General features: G+C 42.0%; 1 long non-coding RNA gene across 1 annotated transcript in view; it reads left to right on the forward strand.

The window, feature by feature from the left end:
• LOC125622442 (uncharacterized) overlaps window positions 1-20,341 on the forward strand; it is a 122,564-nt gene that overhangs the window by 64,192 nt on the left and 38,031 nt on the right. The window lies entirely within an intron of this gene.

A 20,341-nucleotide genomic window follows, 5' to 3' on the forward strand; every position in this document is an offset into this window, starting at 1 on the left:
GAAAGTTAAGTTTCAGAACTCCCATCCCTTGCTCCCCTAAAGTTTTAAACAAGGCTTGCTTATTGACCCTTCAGCCTTGGAGCACCTCTGCAAAGCCCAGCCATGGTAAGTATGGCCCAGGAGGGCCATGCGGGGAATGAGGAAGGAATTGTTTGCCTGCATGAAACCCCAGTTTCTGTGGGTACAAGTGCATGGCACTGGCACTGAGCACTGGCACCATTTCCCACAGGCAGCGATGATTTTAGCGGGTATCTCCCTCCGGGGCCCATACACCACTAGCCTGTGTTCTGCAGTGGTGCCTGCTGAAATAACCATGGGCTGGCATGGGAAAGTGTCCTACTGCCAAGGAAGAAATAAGGCTTCCCTACTAGAAGCCTTTAGGAGAGGATTGCAGAATATCTCCTTGAAAGTTTCATTGAGGTCTCTTAGGAGGATTCAAGGGACATCCCTGTGTTCACAAACAAATTGCTCCGCGTCCCCCTCCTACCCCCCGTCTACTCCTACAGGGGAATGAAAAGCAGATATCAACTCTACTTCTGCTTGTTTTACCGCTACCTCTTCTAGTACAAGTAAATTAATGAAAAGTTGATACCTGTGTCCTGGTAAGCTGGAGTTGGGTGCCATCTGTACATTTAAACATTGTAGCAGGAAATGCATTTGCACATTTCCCCGAGGTTCCTGCCCCTTCATTGGACATGCCCATGCTTGGCTGCCAGGATTGGCTAGTCTGTGGTGGAGCCTCGAACAGGTCCTGGCTCATGGCATAGCTGGATCCCCCATCACATGTCCACCACCCTCCTTTTCCTCCTCACTATCCACAGCAGGGGTCTGTGTCTTGGGCTTCTTGGCGGTGCTCTGTGGGGGGTTGTGGTGTCTCCATCAGGTGTGACATTCAGCTCGTTGTAAAAGCAGCAGATCTGTGGTTTGGCACCACATCAGCTGTTGGCCTCCCTGACCTTCTGGTATGCCTACCACCGTTCCTTCCCTTTCCTACAGCACTGCTGCTGATTCCTGTCATACTCCTTTGCCTGCATCCTCCATGCATTTCTGCTCGTAGGTGTCCACATTTCTACAGCTTTGCCTGCATAGCCTCTTCTCCCCACGGGCCCAGGAGACCCGATACCTCCTGTCTGCTCCAGGCAGGAGCATGGCTGGAGCTTGTGACTAACATGATCAACGGGGCAGTTGCATCCTACAAAGCAGAACTGTTCTGCTAGTTGTGCTCACCAGGCTAGGACATCAGGAAAAGGCATTTCAAAAATGCGTGAGGTTTTCAAAGGGTGGATGAGCATAGGCTGGGGGTATAATAGGTCAGGGACAGCTAAGCCTCCCCTAGCATTGTGGCGGTCGCTGGACGCTGGTTGTGGGGTTTTCACAGAAGTTTTTGTTTATTATTATGCCCCATGCAGTGTCTGGGGTGGCTGAGGAGGATGTATGTGCTACTCAGCTTCCTGGGTTCATCAGCCATTTCCCTGGATTCCAGGGCAATTGCTGATAAAATCAGGAAGCTGAGTAGCACATACTGCCTTCTCAGCCACCCTGGAACCTGCATGGCACATATCAAAAGCTCCGGTTCTTCAGGAAGAGACGACCTTTTCCCGCGGGGTGGCTTGGGGACTCAGGACGGAAGGTGTGGTGTGGCTCCAGCCAGCCCAGGGCTCCTCTGGCCACGGGTGGGGCTCAGAGCTCCACCTGGCCTGGGGGTCCTCCGGTCGCTGGGGGCTCGGCGCTCCAGTCATGGCGGGGAGGGGAGGTTTAGGGCTTCTCTGGGAGGAGGGGACTCTGGTCACAAGTGGGCCTCAGATGGAAGGGATGGAACTGGGGGGGGGGGGGGGGGCTCCTCCCGCCACCCATGGGGATGGGGCTCCTGGTCTCTGTGACCCTTGGGCAGTTCACAATTGTGACCAAAGCAGTCAGTGTCAGGCATTATGGGAAAGCTGCTGGAGGACTGTTAGGTCAACACAGATCATGCAGTGTCTACACTCACACTGCATCCACCACAGTATATTGACCCTGGTTCAACACCACCTGGGAGGTGGTGTTACTGCATCGCCATACCAGAGTGCTTGCATTGGTGGGACACAAATTTGAGTGTAGACATGCATGGCGAGGTGGGCACAAGGTGACTTACATCAACCTAATTTTGCAGGTGTTGAGAGGGAGGGTGCACAGGAGAATGGGGAAAGTGGGGCAGGAGCTGGGGTATGGAAATAGGGTAGGACCTGAAGGGTGGGGAGTGGATAGAAGAAGGGGAGTGGAGGAGGAGCTGGAGTTTGGGGATGGATAGGATCAGCCAGCAAGGGGCAGGAGCCGGGGATGGGAGATAAACAGGAGCCGAGGGAGACAGAGACAGGGAGAGTGCACAGGGGCAAAATAGTCTATAACCATTACAGCACACTCGCCTCCAGAACCTGGAATTGAATCCAGGAGTCCTGACTCTCTACTGTCCTCTACCGCCAGCGCATAGCTGTGGAACTCACTGGCAAAGTGTGTGTCTCATCTCCCACTAATGGCATGGTCCACATAGAGGAAAACAGCTTACTACTGTTAACAGCTACTCCATTAGCTCAAGTGGTAGATGTTTATGCTGTGGAGCTAAAGATCCAAACCCTTCTGATGACCAAAGTCAATGGTCAATATGGTTCCACATGATAGCATTTTTTTTTCAATTTTTAAAGAAATAATTAATTGATTTATTAGGAAATTACACCCCCCAAAGTATGTTAAAGTAGCAAAGTCAAACACTCAGAAGTTAGGAATTGCCAGACTTGCCCATGCAACATTAAGTTGTCCCCCTCTGCATATGCATTGTGATAGTTGTTAATTATGTGCTCATACACTAATTTCCCCCTGGCTGTGTTCCTTATTCAGTACCCAGAACTGACCTGCCCTAGGAATGAATGAGAGCTCTGTAGTGAAGGAGACTGTTGTGTGCAGGACTCCTGTATCCTTTTGTTTTTCGGAAGTTGGAAGGCATGTAGTGAGTGAGGCAGACAGCTGCAGACAGAAAGGATGGTCTTGTGGTTCAGGCTGTCAAATGCTGCCCTTGAGAACTGGATTCTATCCCTGCCTCTGTGTGATGTGGCAAGTCTTTTAACCCAACCTTTTGCCAGATGGGCACTCATTGTGAGTTCCTCATTTTCTACATGCCCATCTTGAGACAGCCAGGGCCAGATTTGCACCAGGGCTGAGCACTCCCAACTGCAACTGATGTTTACTGGAGTTGTGCTTTGAACGTAAAAAAGTACTATCAAAATGCTTGGCAATCTGAAATTCAAGCTAAGGGCCTCAAGCTGGGCACCTAAATTAGTGGGCACTTCTGACAATTTTGTCTTCAATCGCTCTGTGCCTCAATTTCCTATCAGAGGCATAATAATACCATCTTACCTCACAGGGGTGCTGTGAAGATAATTTCATTGATGTCCATGAAGCACTCAGATACTATGATAAGAACTGCAGAGACACCCAGGAGGAAATTAATCATTTTATATTCAGGTCGTGGATTGGATTGTGTGCATTAAATAAGCTGTGAGCCCACACATTGAATGGGGATGATAAAAAAATATATTGACTAAATCGTCATTCACTGAATGAGGCCAGGGGCCTGTGGAAAAAATAGCATGTGATCATGTAAGCAAACACTGTAATGTGCCCAAGGGGGTGGGTGGGGGTGTGTGTGGGAAATTAAGGTTGGATGGGCAATCTTATGTCTGGCATTTTCTAACTTATGAGTGCCTGGCTTTGCAACCTCAATGTTCTTATAATGTAGTTTTCTTAGATGTAATATACAAATGTTGCCTAATACACACTTGCTGCCTTCAACCATTCCAACCTCTTAAGCTGGAGCTCTTGCTGATACTAACTTCTGCTCTGGTTATCTCTTCTGTAATTCATGTTCCCATAGCATCTCTTCAAAGAATACACAAAGGGAAGCTTGTTTGGGAGTTGACATTCATAATTCATGCATGATTTAACAGGCTTTCTGAGCTCCTTTTGAAAATGAGAGCCACCTAGGGGATACAAGCCTGAATAACAGAAAAAGCTAACGTCTAAAGTCACCCCATGCTCCAGAAGTCATACTATAAGCTACCATTGCACAGGGAGGAAAGTGAAACTGTTTTGGCATTACAATGAATTATTATTAATTATTACATCTATCACTGTAGTGCCCAAAGACTCCAATCAAGATTGTGGCTTTGTACAGATACAAAGGTTAATTAAAGTGGCTAAATTTTCAAAATAAAATACTGGTTACTTTTACAACATCATATTTAAGGGTTATGAAAGGGTTCTACAACAGGCAAAAGTGCATGGTTTTGCTTTCAATATGTGCTGGTGTTGCTACTGCCCTTTCTGATTTAACAGCAAATATGACAAATGTGGACATATTTGTCCGAGTGGAGGATTTTTTCCAGTGTCTGAATAAGGTTATCATGAAACACCGAACAAGTGTCATTAACATTTATTCTGAGAAAATGAACAGTTCTGATTCCGTATATGCCTGTTTGACTTTTCTCTACATTCGAATCAGTGTTCAGCTGGAATGTCTACTCCTCGTAAGATCAGAGCAAATTCTATCCAGTTTTGTAGGGTGTCTGGAACTTACAACTTGCAATTATAAGAAAATAATAATGAATGTTTTGGCTGATGAAATGAAAATCTGGGACATGTCAGGCACCCTGAAAAATAAATCATATGAAAAAACATGACGGTCCTAGTAAAGTCAGGATGTATAATGTGTATGAGAGGTAACCCTTCCATTGAAAATATAGGGGATCAAGAATGCCATCCACATATTCCAGAATCTGCATGCAAATGGTGATCACTTGTGAGCACATTGTTTCAATTTGTGTGCAGTCCCAGTAATTGCACATGCAAATAAGATGAGTAATTGCACATTCATCTTATAAGCACTAACCAAGTCCAACCCTGCTTAGCTTGAGAGACGTGATTTGATCCCGAAAGTAGAATCATTGCAAGCCAATTATGAAAACCCGATATTGCTTGTTGATGGGGACCATCCATAATCAAATCTATTTTGTAATTTTCCTACTGTAATTGAATTTGGATTTGGGAACAGTAGGCCAGTTAAAATATTTTTCTTAATACAATATAGCCATGGAATACTTTTAAACAATTTGCCTTGATGTTTCAACAACCTCCTATTGTGATGTCATCTGCTATCCACTGAATTTAAGTGCCTGGGGAATGTTGTTCCATATTTTCTGTGTGTCTTTAAATGTAAGGTGATACAAGCACAGAGCTAAGGACTGAAGAGTTGTGCTGTATAGAGGGGAGAGCATAAATAATAGGTAACAAATTTGTACCATTCTGCTTAGTGTGTATCCAACCAGAAGTTACATGGCTTGTATCAGGAAAGTGGGACTGAGTTAATGAAGGCAGAAGCTTCATCATAAACATTGAAATTGGGTATTAGGACCAGCTGATGATTGAGAGAAATTCCCCAAATAACAGACAATGACCCAAGCTCTCCCCAGAGAAAAACATGCAACAGTGTATTTCTCAGTCGGACTGATGATGTGGGTATTCCAATTGGGAGGGTGACTAGTACCCCAAATACAGGAACAATACATACATGTAGCCACCTTGCACTGGCATCTCATCACATCTCACAAGCTAATACAGCTATGTAGCTGACTATCCTGCAAAGTGAGAGAAGCAGGGGGAGCAACTATTCATGATCACTTGATTACCTTCCCTTCAGATTTCTTTACAATTGATATTTTGTATGTAAATGCTGTGATATGGAAAGGGGCCAGTTTGAGAACCCTGGGAACACTGCATTCTATTTGACTAGTGACTTTGTATAAATAATACTAATGATTAATATCAGCTTATACATTTTAGTACCTTTCATTGGGCAGCTCATTTTATAGGTGCTGCAGGCAGATGAAACTCTGGCATCCTCTGCCATTGCTTACGCATATCACAGGCAATGGCTTGATCACACACTTCTTTGCTTAAATAGGCTAGGAGGTAACTCAGGTGGGCCCCTTGTCCCCACTCTAGCCTGATCCTCCCAGACAGGCCCCTTTCCTTTGCTCTCTAGCCAGCCCCTACAGCTGGCACCCTTGTCTCCCCGACTCCAGCCATTCTCCTCCTTGCTCCCACTTTAGGATCCCCGAACTGGATCTTTCGATTCCAGTTCCAGCCAGCCTCCCTGCTCAGCCAGGCCTCCATTTGTGCTTAAAAAGTTGGGATAACACAGAGCTGAGAACACATGAGCAATGAAATGTGCAGCCCTCTAAGTATCATCTTTAGGGTTCACAACATACCTCATGAGGCAGGCATTATTAGACCCATTTTCCAGACAGGGAAGTGGTGAGGTAACTTGCTAATGGCCACAGAGGGAGTCAGTGGCAGAGCCAGAAGAGAATTCTGAGCTCCAGACTCCCAGCCCTTTGCTATGTCAATCAGCACATGCTTGCTCCTCTGTATAGCACAGCAGCAACATGATGAGCCCCCCCAGATCCTTCCCTGCCAATATGCCTCAATCCTGACTTGAGAGGACCCCACTGCCCAGCACCCTCTGTAGTAATTTACACCGGTGCAAAGTGAGTGACAAGTGCTATTAAACAATAATGAACATGAGTCACACCCCTTTTGCACTCATTTTGGTTTTATGGCTACAACAGAATAATAATTCATAGATTGCAATGCCCGAAGGGCCATTGTGACCATCTAGCCTGACCCCCTGGATCCCACAGGCCAGAGAACTCCCCCCAAATATTTCCCAGAGCAGGTCTTTTAGCAAAACATCCCATCTGGATTTAAAAATGGTCAGTGATGGAGAATCCACTATAACCCTTGGTAAATTGTTCCAGGTGCAGGGCAATAGAGAATATGACCCCTTGTCTTTGAATGGCTGTGGTTATAGAGAAGGGGCAGATATCCATGTGGCCACAGAAGACCTTTTGAGAGGCATAGCCACCTGAGAATAGCCCTTTAAGGGTCTGTTGTTAGTAGAAATGCTGGTTAATGGAGACATTTAAAGTAGATTACACATCCACATTTTCTTTGTGGGGAAAATGCTAGCAGAAAGATACCCACTTAGCTGTCTCCACAGTGCTCATTTTTGTGGACTTTGGTCTGGTCTACGCTAGAAAATTAAGTTGGTTTAACTACATCAGTGAGGGGTATGAAACTCCACCCCCCTGAGCAGTGTCGTTAAGCTGACCTAAGTCCCTGAGCAGATAGCTCTCGGTTGACAGAAGAGTTCTTCAGTTGACGTGGCTACCACCTCTTGCAAGGTGTATTACCTATGCTGATTGTAGAACCCTTCCGATCGGCGCAGGTAGCATCTACACTGAAGCACTACAACGGTGCAGCTGTGCCACAGAACTGTTTTAAGTGTAGACAAGCCCTTTTTCTGGCAAGACTTAATGTACTTTTAAAAAAATCTTTGTTTTCTCCTGAGTGATTGGTTTTCTGCTTCTTCTATTTTCTCATTAAAAGCCCCACTTCTGTCCCCATTGCAATCACCCGAGGAAGGATCAGGGAAGAGCAGAAGGATGATCCAGTGGTTATGGTGCTAGAATAAGGAGATCTGGGTTCTGTCAGACAGCCACCTTAGGCTAATCACTTAGCCTCTCTGTGCCAGTTTCCCATGTGGAAAATAGGATAGTGGTACCTTCCAACCTCTCACGAGTGTTGTGAGGATATCGATCCATGCAGGATTGTGGGGCTGTCCGTTACTATGGTAATGAGCATCATATTAGTACCTGCTGTGACGGGGCAAGGCCAGATGGCTATAGAAAAGTAGTGGGAGATAGATATATTAGCACCAGGCTAAACAAATCCCTGGTACCAGGATAAGTGAAATGGCAGCTGCTCCAGGTCAATTAAGACACCTGAGGCCAATTAAGAACTTTCCAGAAGGCAGGGAGAAGGCTAAGTTGATTGGGACACCTGAAGCCAATCAAGGGCTGGCTGAAACTAGTTAAAAGCCTCCCAGTCAGTCAGGTGGGTGTGCATATCAGGAGCTGTGGGAGGAATTTGTGCTGTTGGAGAGACTGAGTAGTACAGACCATATCGGGCACAAAGAAGGAAGCCCTGAGGTAAGGCTGAAGTGGAGCTTGAGGAAGTGAGGGCTGCTGTGGGGGAAGTAGCTCAGGGAATTGTACATGTCATGTTTCTAAAAGGTCAGCTACCATAGCTGATACTATTAGGGTCCCTGGGCTGGAGCCCGGAGTAGAGGGTGGGCCTGGGCTCCACCCCGCCCTTTGCCCCCTGATTAATCACTGAGACTGGGAGACAACAGAGACTGTGCAAGGAAGGATAACTTCTCCTAACCTCCCTTGCTGGCTTATGATGAGAATGGCTCAGTAGACTGTGACCCTTGTCTCTAGAGAGAGAAGGGTTACATGGAGGGTCACAGTGAGCCTCTGAGGCTAGGGAAATCTGCCAGGAAACATGGGACCCATGGAGGCAAGGACAGAGCTTTGTCACAGTATGTAGAATAGCCAAACTCCCATTGCCTTCCATGGGGCAGGATCAGGCCCTAAAAGCATGCATTCTTGTGCATCTTTCTTTCAAAAAGGCTAATAAAGAGAAAAAAATTTCCATATCAGTAGAAAGGAAGTTTGGTTTAAAAAATTAAAATAATCAAAATGAAATTCCCCTGTGATAGGAAGCTGCAGTAGAAGTGCCTGTGGGATGATGGGGATGTCTGATTTATCCCATTCCTCTTGTAAGCTGAGAGACCTGCCTGTGCTGTGACATCATGGCTGGTATGTGCTGTAGCACTTTACAGCATTTCCTTATTCCCAGAAACCCTATGCGTGGAGCAGTATGTCGCAACAAGATGAGAACACTACATTGCAGTCAGATGTCAACATGCACCCTCTTAATTTATAACCATACTTTGTTTTCTGCAAAGCACTTCAGTTTGCCACCAAATGGCATTTTACTAACCTGCTATAGAGATGGGTGGGAGATCTGGGAGTTTCATTCTGATGTTGGTTGCCAGATTGGTGTCTCTGTTCTCCTCAAAGATCATGTGTGAATAGGCAGTTGAAAGCAAAACGGAGCAGAGAAATAAAGCAAGGAAGAGGTTCTTATCTTCCATCCTGGGAAGAAAAGAAATTGTGCTTTTATGAACACCAAAATCGGTCACAAATTATGGAGGGTGCAAGGGAAGAGTGGGGAAAAGAGCTTAGAAATGGTTTACTATGGAGTGATACAGGTTCACAGACAAAATAGCCTTCAATTTCACACTATTGCTGTGTTTAATACCTTCATAGAATAAAATGTTTGGAAGTGTTAAGTTAAATCATACCGTATGTTCTGCAATGAGTTTGCAATCACATAACTGTTGCTGAATTAGGCACATGTCAGAACACAAACCAAATTTCTTGCTCTAACTGTGGTGAAAGTTTTGGGAAAGATTTTCTAGGGAAATGCAATAGAAGAATCTCAGACTTGGAAAACATGCTTATTATTTGGTCTGTAGAATGGATTGCTTCATATATTTGTAGCATTTTGCTGCTAGTAGAGGAACACCTAGGATAGGATGCAAGTTACAAAAGAACCTCAAAGTTATGAACACCAGAGTTATGAACTGACCAGTCAACCACACCCCTCATTTGGAATCAGAAGTACGCAGTCAGGCAGCAGCAGAGACCAACAACAACAATAAACAAGCAAAGTTAAATGTAAAGTACTAAAAAAAAAATAAAGGGAAAGCAGCATTTCTCTTCTGCCTAGTAGTTTCAAAGCGGTAGTAAGTCAGTGTTCAGCTGCAAACTTTTGAAAGAACCGCCATAACGGTTTGTTCAGTTACAAACATTTCAGAGTGACAAACAACCTCCATTCCTGAGGTGTTTGAAATTCTGAAGTTCTGCTGTACATCCGCTCCAGAAGGGGTTGTTGTTAGAGCTGGTGGGAAGTGTTCATATAAAAAAAAATGTGGCTGAAAACCACCATTTTCTAAAAATCATTTTCCCCCCAAATGTTCACTTTTTCAAAACATTGCAGCAGAAACTTGCAAAGAAGTAGGTTAGGCTGTTGGTTTGTGTATGAATTTGGGTTTTTTTGGGCAGGGGAGGGTTTTGTTGATGATTTTGGCTGGTTGACATTAGTCACATGGTGGGATTCATTCAAAATTAATTGCCCCCCCACCTTGTTTTTGAACATTTCCTATTATCAGACTGTTCCATATGAGGTCTAACCTGTGCCTGGTATAATGGTACTAACACTTCCGTGTGTCTGCTGGAAATACCTTGCTTGATGCATCCTAGGACTGCATTAATCTTTTTAATGGCCGCATCACATTGGTGGCTCATAGTTGCCCTGTGATCAACCCATACACCCAGGTCTTTCTCCCCCTCTGTCACTTCCAACTGATACATCCCCAGTTTACAGCAACAATTCTTATTTTTAGTCCCTAAATGCATGACCGTAGACTTTGCACTATTACATTTCATCCCATTTCTGTTACTCCAGTTTACAAGGTCATCCAGGTCTTCTTGTATGATATTCCGGCCCTCCTCGGTATTGGCAATACCTCCCAACTTTGTGTAATCCACAAATTTTATTAGCACACTCCAACTTTTTGTGCCAAGATCAGTAATAATAATGTTAAATAAGATTGGTCCTAAGATGGATCCCTGAGGAATTCCATTAATAACTTCCCTCCAGCCTGACAGTTCACCTTTCAGTATGATCCATTGTAGTCTCCCTTTTAACCAATTCTTTACCAACCTTTCAATTCTCATATTAATCCCCATCATCTCCAATTTAATAATTTCCCAAATAGTGTTATATCAAATGCCTGACTGAAATCCAGGTAGATTAGATTTACTGCATTTCCTTTGTTTAAAAAATCACTTATCTTCTCGAAGAAGGAGATCAGATTGGTCTGGCATGGTCTACCTTTTTGTAAAACCAAGTTGTATTTTATTCCAATTACTGTTAATCTCTGTTCTTAACTGCCTCCTCTTTCAAAATTGGTTCCAAGACCTTACATACAACTGAGGTTAAAGTAACAGGCCTGTAGTTTCCTGGATCACTTTTTTCCTTTCTTAAAAAGGGAGTAGAGGCTTATGCATTAAGCTCCAGAGGTCCCGGGTTTGATCCCAGCCACCAATGACTGTGGTCTGTTGACAGTACATCTGGAAATGAGATAATATCTAACACCTGTTGGGGATTAGTCCTGCCTTCCTGCAGGGGACTGGACTAGATGACCTACCCAAGTCCCTTCTAGTCCTCCATTTCTATGGTTCTACATAGCACTTTCATCTCCAACCGCTCCAACAGCCAAATAGGAATCACTTAATCCATTCCTGAAATGCTGCCACCTCTGGGGTGAAGTGATGTAGCTGCTGAACCGTTGTGGACAGGAAATGAAGAATAGTTTAGCCAATTGGAAATGCAAGGGGAACTTCATGCCATGAATGGTTATAACCCACTGGAATTTGGCCAGAACTAAGTTTAGTTTAGCACCTCATACTATTGCAAAAAGCTCATTATGATATTAATCAACTACAAGTATTCAAGACTTCAGCTTCATGTCTTATCTGAAAGGCATACACCACCCTCCCTAACTTCACAATAGACCGGATTCATGTTTTGACATCCCACATCCCAGTAGTTCCTCCAGCAGTTCTGACATTCCTTTGTTTGGGCAGCTGGCCCGAGTGAGGTTTTACTTTTACTGTGTATTAGCTTTGAGCTGTGTCAGAGTAATTGGAGTCCCACGTTGGAGGCACTGCCAACCTGTGAATTCCTTGATGGCTGTGTCTGCCAGCACAAAATTCAAAGGAACAAAACCAGTGAGGCCAATCTTTTCTCTTGAGTTGGTTGCAGTAAGCACAGTCGATCACATCAATGGGGGGACAAAGGAGGCAGAAGCTGTGGACGAAAGGAGAAAAAAAGGTTTGCTCAGTATGTCAATTGTAGATAAAAGTACCAAGCGTGCACTGCACTGTCATTTATCGACTCAGCTGACATAATCTACCGTGGCCTGTCTTTAAAACATTCTGTTGTGCAGTGCCAAGTCATTTAGCAACAGCATTAAAAGATTTGAAAAAGGTTCATGCAACAGGTGCCTTTGTAGAGCCCTTAATTTCACCGCAAATCATTCATTATAAATCAGAATACATTTTGTCCATCAAAAAACACAAATTAGAAACACATGTGTATAGAGGGCTTTGTGGTACTTGATCTCCCGGCATTGCTGTGTTATTATTATTATTATGCTATTTATTTAGTACAGGTTGAAAATGGTATATTCTGCCTCATTATTTATTGCGCAGGCCCTGATCTAGCAAACACACACATATGTAACTTTATGCAATTGACATGGACATGTGTAAAATCAAGCAGTTCAAAGTTAGATGTTGAACTCTGAAATTAGATGGTAAACTCTTTGGAGTTAAGAGACCTTGTCTTATGTGTTTGTTTATCAGCAAGCACAAAAGGTCCTTGAACCTGATTTGTGTTTCTGGCTTCTGCCATAGTATAAATAGTAATATTACACAAAGATAATATAATAATAATAATTAATAATGAATTAATTACTTAGGCCAATCCTTAAAATTTTTATATATGTGATTAACTTTGAGTACGAGTAATCCCATTGAAGTTAGTGAGACTATGTGTGTGCTTAAAATTAAGCACATGTGCTAGCAGGGTCTGAGTAATACAGAGTAGAAAAGGTGTGCGTAGCACTGTCCAAAACAAACTAGCTTACATTTGCAGAGGAGCGCCTCACTTTTATATCTGCAGAATTGCATATGGATACTCGTGCCTGCATTTTGCAAGTGCAAACACACGTGTGCACATTTTAAAATGTCTAAACCTTGCATGGGTGCACTTTAAACAGTGTGACACCTGAGCATACTCAAGTGTTTAGAATTTTATATCAGGAAAACCCAGTACTTCCAATGGATTTGCAGATGTAAATACTAGCACTTGTGTGTTGCACAGATTTTAGACTCTGTAAAATGTACACACAAGGTGTTAGAAATTTTGCAGTATGCATGCAGCTATTTCCACTGCCAAAATGCTGGTTGCAAGTATTTGTGCATGCACCCAAGTGGGATGGGGGGGCCTAATTGAAAAATGTACCCACTGTGTAAACAGAATGCTGCTTACGGCGCTTACAATGTAAATGGGATGTGTACAGTACAAACAATGAGAGGAGGAGGCATGGCGGAGGCAGGAGGCCATTATAGTTGATCAGAGGTAGAAGGTGAGATGAAAGAAGGATGTGATCCTGAGAGGTTCTGAGCACCCACACCACTACAATTGTGTCCTAGCCTGAAGTCCTTGCTCAGATTCTCACCTCCTTTGTAAAACTGCAAGACTTTCTATTGTTGCTTAATGGTGCAGTCCTCATGTTCTTTTTAGATCTGATCCAAAGCCTGTTAGAAGGATTCCCATTGGCTTTAATGGGCTTTACATCGGGGCCTATATAAGCAGCTAGCTCAATAAAGCAGGGGATGTTCTAACGATGGAGAAATTTATTGCCCTAAAGAAGGGAAACATCCTTATTATTTTTCTATCTTGGTGACCATTCATTGTTTTTACTGAGGTTAATATATGCCTCTAAACCAGGAAGCTTTGATTCCTAGTAAAAATAGGTGTACTTTCGCTTCAACTTTTGTTTTTGTTATAGGCTCAGCCTGCAAGGTGCTAAGCACTCTAACCATAATCCAGCTGTTGACGTCAAAGGGGCAACTAAAAAATAAGCAGGTACTTAAGTGCTTTGTAGATGGGTACTGGAGTGCTCAGTGCCTTGAAAGATTTTGCCCTAAAGAAATAGCCTGTGTACGCCATTCCCTTTGTAATTCAATTTATTACATATCAATTTCCTGTTCAATGTTTCATATGTCAAAATTTGGAATACGTGACAAGTAGTATAAAATACTTCTTTAAAAATGAGAAACTCGGCTGATTTTCATGGTATTTAATATCTAGTAAAAAACTGAAAGAGTTTTGATTTCCTCTGAAAAGGATTTGATGATGAAACATTCTTCGAAGGAGGTTATTTTCTCCGAAGACCAATTTACTCTAACTAGAATTGTCATGTGCGTAGAGCAACACTGTGAAACAAATTGGCACGCTCATGGTTTATCTTGGTAATGAAAATTGGAAGGAACAATTCTCCATTTGAACTCTTCAAACAGATTGACAAGGACAAAATTAACTCACTTAGGAAAAATGTGTATCACCACACATAGCTCAATGAAAACATCTCAATGTGCAGTGGGGGGCATTGATCAATGCATTCCCTGTCAATACCTGGCCTGGGCCAAGGAAGCTAATGATCCAACCAGCGGACCAAATTCGGTGATGAATCCTGGTCACGTGCCACCTGAGGCACATTGTGCATACACTAAGAAGAATGAAATAAAAAAGACAAACAAAATGTTACGCTTTACGAAGAAAGAGAGAGAGAGAATAATGCTGAAAATGTTATAAATAAATGGCATGCCATGTCCTCACCTGGAGCACTGTGTCCATTTCTGGGCACCCTATCTCAAAAGGGATAGAGCAGAAATGGAGGGGGTTCCGCTAAAGGCGGCAAAAATTACTAGAAGCCTCAAAAGGCTTCCAGCTGAGGAGAGAGTGAAAAGATAAAGACTGTTAAACTTAGAGCTGAATACAAGGGATTGATGATCTGGCTCCTAAAGTTCTTTTAACATATTTTTGTACCTTAATTTCCCTCTACTCTGTCAGCAAGAACTATTAACCCTAACTGTGCAGCATTATTGAGGCTCCACTCTTGGCTCCTGGCAATGGAATAAGAATAAAAAAGGAAAATGACTTCTTTGGAGCATTTGCATGGGAGGCTGGAGAAGGTCAGACTCAGGCCTGGTCTACACTAGAAAATTAGGTTAGTTTAACTACATTGGTCAGGGGTATGAAAAGTCCACAGCTCTGAGCAGTGTAGTTAAGCCGACCGACGTCCCTGTGTAGATAGCGTTAGGACAATGGAAGAATTCTTCTGTCTACGTAGCTATTGCCTCTTGGAGAACTGGATTTCCTCCCTGCTGTCCATGTAGGTGCAGCCCCTCTGTAGCATTTTAAGTGTAGACAGGCCCTCACTGACTGCTTGTTGTAGCGATGGAGTGGACTGCAAGTGAACAGCTGTCAAAGGAAGAAACGGTGGTGTTTCCCCAAACAAAGGGAAAGGGACCATGCAACAGTCTTCAAGGAAGTCAATACTATCGAAGATTACTTCATTTGTATGAAGAATGTTGGGTTAACCAAAGGAATGGTCAGCAGCAGGAGTTTGTGGGCACCACCAAGGAGAATTAGTTTCCTCAAACCCAGTTTATTTGAACGACTGATAATAAATATAGGGCAACCAACCAACCGAACAGAAAACCCCTAAACACTTGCCCACTGAGCTTTGTCAAAAATTAAAACAACAAACCAAATCAAAAGCAAAGCAGCAGCTGCTCCTTCCCCCCAAGACAGAAAATAACCAATCAAAATAAAATTGACCAAATAATAAAATATTCCAATCAGCTCTAGCCATGATTACCATCAATACTCCCTTCACTCTGCCAGTTCAGGCACTCCCTTACAATTCATGTTTCCCTCTGCTTTTGCTGACAGGCTGTGAGTTGCAAAAAGTTGCCAGGGATGATCACCTGCTATTCCAGTAAAGGAGTAAACAACAGTAGTTTCTGTGTAGTTCATAAATGCTAATTGGTTGCCTTGTGCTACTATGCATTTAAGGAAAATTTGTGACAATATTACTGTGTTCAATGCTTTCATAGAGTAAAATGTTTGGAAGTGTTAAGTTAAATCATAACAGAATATTCTGCAGTAAGTTGGCAATCAAATTGCTGCAGAATGAGGCACATGTCAGAACACACACACAATTTCTTGCTCTAACTATGGTGAAAGTTTTGGGGTTGCAAAAAGATTTTCTACTGAAACTCAATAAATTCACAGAACAGTCTCAGACCTGGAAAAAATGCATATTGTTTGGACTTTAGAGTGGGACACTTATATAGTTTTTGTTGTATAATTGTTATAGTATCTTACTACTTTACATTTCGTTTTGTCATTTGAGTTTATACTGGAACCAGTGCCTGGGCTGATGGCGTTTTGCTTCAAGAAAATGTCTGTAGAAAAAAACTGGGAAGAGTTTTCAGTTATTAGACACATGATGCTTTTCATGAGAGATACTCCGTTTGTCATATTTATGGTTGCTATGATGACGTAAAATACCATTAGAAGTGCAATAACCTGCCTCAAAAGAGAAACCTTATGCAGAGATGCTGGACTATCTTAATGTGCTGTACTGTCTTAATGCTTCCATCTGCCTATGTGTTTTTAAGGAACACATATATTGTAATATTTGGTGCTACCAGAATTTAACTCTACTTTTGTGACTTGCTGGGAAAATTTCATAGGGAACATTCCACCTTCAGAGATAGAGCTAAGCACCTGTGTTCCTTTTACCAGCAGGTTCTCTTTCACTTTGTAAACCTATCCTTGCACTCTAGCCTGGGGACACCATCTCCTTCTAGCAGAAAACTGCACACCAACCCCAATTCATACCAGTCCTTTTGTCCTCAATATTGAGCAAAGAGAAAAGATACAAGAAAAGTTGCACTAGTTCAACTAAAGCAATTTTAAATTTAAATTTTAAATTGCTCTAGTTAAATCGGATCAAAACCCTAATGTAGACACACTTAATCCTTGCTAAAACCAGTTTAATTTGGATACTAGTGAAATGGATTTCAATATTGTCAGCCCCAAATATTCAAAGATATGGAGTCAGGCATCCAGAATCATCAGAATGGCTTAGGAATCATTAGATTAAAAATAGTAATACATTTTGGTTTATTTTTATTTGCCTTCAGGTTTTTGAGTGTTTACGCCACATTGGGATCACATTTTTAAGCACTCTCTGATCATGAAGACTAGGGATTTAATTTTTTTTGTAAATGAAAGCTGAGATGCTCAGGTATTCACACACGTCCAAGACTTGGGGCTTTAAGGAAAACCAAATTATTGCAAGACTCACGATAAAATGGCAAGAGTTGGCAACATTGTGGCTAAACCAGTTTAAGTGCATCTATATTTAGGGTTTAACCAGACTGAATTTAAAACTGGGGTGAGTTCAGAATCAGGCCAAAAGTTGCTAAGTTTAATTGAAGATAAGAGGTATCATCAAATACATCCTTAAAAATCCCATGCATAAAAAAATATGGAAATCACAGAAAATGATTACATATATAAGTTTGTCACCAACCTAATACTCATTCAGGTCACATACACAGACCATTAAACAGAAAAACTTTAAATGATCAGCACCCAAACAACGTTAAATCTGCCCTTGGATTTGCTTTAGCATTTTGTGATCCAATCCAAATGCCATTGAAATAAATGGTAGCATTTCCTTTGATTTTAATGGGAGTTTGGGCTGGTCCCTTATTTATCTTTATAACATAAATCTGGATGATGGTGTATGTATGTCTACTATTTATTCTGTGCTAGCAAATTTGATAGTTTGTTATGACATGAATAGTTTCTGGTTTAATTTAATGGTCACAATGTTATGATCCAGGTTAACAGTTATAATTACTCTGTTTATACAGTAGCTTTGTCTCTAATGTTTTTCCAGTTGGGGGAATTATGTAACTCAGTAGGAAAATATTGCTAATTAGATGTGCCTATATATGTCTATGATGGGTGTTATGGAGAAATATAACAAAGAGAGAGAACAGACAGACATTCCAGGTACTCTTGAATTGTTATCAACATTAAATTGCATTTATCAACATAGTAATTTTGAGTATGTAGTTATTGCGTGTGTTTTGATGCAGGGACAGAATTAAGGTTGACTGTGGCTCATTGAGAACATTTCTATTTAATGTTCTCTGTGGGTGAACTGAATGTTAAGTGTCATGTCAAAACCGGCTATGTAACCTTAGCTTGTAATCATATATTTTTTAATAAGTGAATTTTAAAGGATATTTCAAATGATACCCAGATAGTAATATGTTTTAATGAACTTCTTGCATTGCAATTAGCAACCTCTAATAAAATCTAGGAAAGTAGATACAATTTAACACATTCAAAATACAACATCATAAAACACTTAAATGTAAGTGGGAAGGGGGGTTCTTAAAAGATCCCTAGTTATTTCAAAAAGGCTAGTGAAAAATAGAGATTCTTACAGCATATCTCTGAGAAATGCGCCATCCTTCTGGCAAAGTCAGTTGTAGTGACTTTGAAAATTATTAATGTGTCTAAGTGTGACAGGGTCAGGCCAGTTGGCTAAAGGAGAGTAATAGAAGGCAGATATATTTGCCCCAGGTTAAGTAGGTCCGTTTTCCCTGGGTAAGGTAACAGGGAAGGTTTAAATGAAGCTTCTTAAACATTTTAAAAACCTTATTTACTTTACATACAACAGTAATTTAGTTATATATTAAAGACTTATAGAAAGAGACCTTCTAAAAATGTTAAAATGTATTACTGGCACGTGAAACCTTAAATTAGAGTGAATAAATGAAGCCTCAGCACACCACTTCTGAAAGATTGCCGACCCCTGATATAGCCTCTTTGAGACAGTGAATTAAGTGTAGTAAGTGTAGTGCTTTTGATAAGCCAAAATAATTTCCTTTGCAAAGGATCACTACAAGGTTTGGGGAAGGATAAAAGGCCTTTATTGCTGGAATTAACTGTACCACATTTAATATGCCAATATGACTTCCTCTGCAATAAATCCTTTTTAAGTTTTGGAAAGGATAAGAGGTCTTCATTGTTGGAATTAACTATTGCCACCTTTTCCTGATGTACCTCCCAGATAATGACATTTCTTTAGTTCTAAATTTGAATTGCATTGGAATTTTAGATAATACTCATATACCCACCTGGTCCAAGAATCCCCAGAAATCCACACAATCACTTCTGGAACTTCTTCTATCATGGAAAAGGAGTAAGTACTAATGAAGATTTACCACAGAAAGCTATGCAGTATTTTGACCATCATTTACTCATAATGGTGGCTGTATTTTGAAATCCGCAGGGTCCCCCAAGGATCTGTACTGGGACCAATGCTGTTCAACATATTCAAAAATGATATGGAAAAAGGGGTGAACAGTGAGATGGCAATTACTCAAGACAGCTAAGTCCAAAACTGACTTCAAAGAGTTTCAGAAAGATCTCACAAAATTGGGTGTCTATGCAACAAAATGGCAAATTAAATTCAATGCAAGGTAATGCAGAATGGAAAACATAATTCAGTCCCCACATACAAAATGATGAGGTCTAAATTAGCTGTTACCAATCAAGAAAGAGATCTTGGAGTCATTGTGGATAGTTCTGTGAAAACATCTGCTCAATGTGCAGCAACGGTCAAAAAAAGCTAACAGAATGTTAGGGACCATTAGGAAATGGATAGATAATAAAACAGAAAATGTCATAATGACATTATATAAATCCATGGTGTACCCATATCACAGAATCATAGAACTGGAAGGGAACTCAAGAGGTCATCTAGTCCAGTCCCCTGCACTCAAGGCAGGACTAAGTATTATCTAGACCAGTGGTTCCCAAACTTGTTCCACCGCTTGTGCAGGGAAAGCCCCTGGTGGGCCAGGCAGGTTTGTTTACCTGCTGCGTTCACAGGTTTGGCCAATCCAGTATGTCCCTCGGCCCACGCCGCTTCCAGCAGCTCCCATTGGCCTGGAGCAGCGAACCGCGGCCACTGGGAGCCGCAATCGGCCGAACCTGCGGACTTGGCAGGTAAACAAACTGACCTGGCCCACCAGGGGCTTTCCTTGCACAAGCAGCAGAACGAGTTTGGGAACCACTGATCTAGACCATCCCTGACAAGTGTTTGTCCAACCTGCTCTTAAAAATACCCAATGATGGAGATTCTACAACCTCCCTAGGCAATTTATTCCAGTGCTTAACCACTCTGACAGTTAGGAAGTTTTTCCTAATGCCCAACCTAAACCACCCTTGCTGCAATTTAAGCCCATTGCTTCTTGTCCTATCCTCAGAAGTTAAGAAGAACAAGTTTTCTCTCTCCTCCTTGTAACAACCTTTTATGTACTTGAAAACTGTTATCATGCCCCCTCTCAGCCTTCTCTTCTCCAGACTAAACAAACCCAATTTTTTCAATCATCCCTCATAGGTAATGTTTTCTAGAACTTTAATCATTTTTGTTGCTCTTCTCTGGACTTTCTCCAATTTGTCCACATCTTTCCTGAAATGTGGCCCCCAGAACTGGACACAATACTTCAGTTGAGGCCTAATTAGCATGGAGTAGAGTGGAAGAATTGCTTCTCATGTCTTGCTTACAATACTCCTGCTAATACATCCCAGAATGATGTTTGCTTTTTTT

This window comes from Caretta caretta, chromosome 13 (assembly GCF_965140235.1).
Source record: "Caretta caretta isolate rCarCar2 chromosome 13, rCarCar1.hap1, whole genome shotgun sequence".
In the NCBI taxonomy this organism is placed as follows: Eukaryota; Metazoa; Chordata; order Testudines; family Cheloniidae; genus Caretta; species Caretta caretta.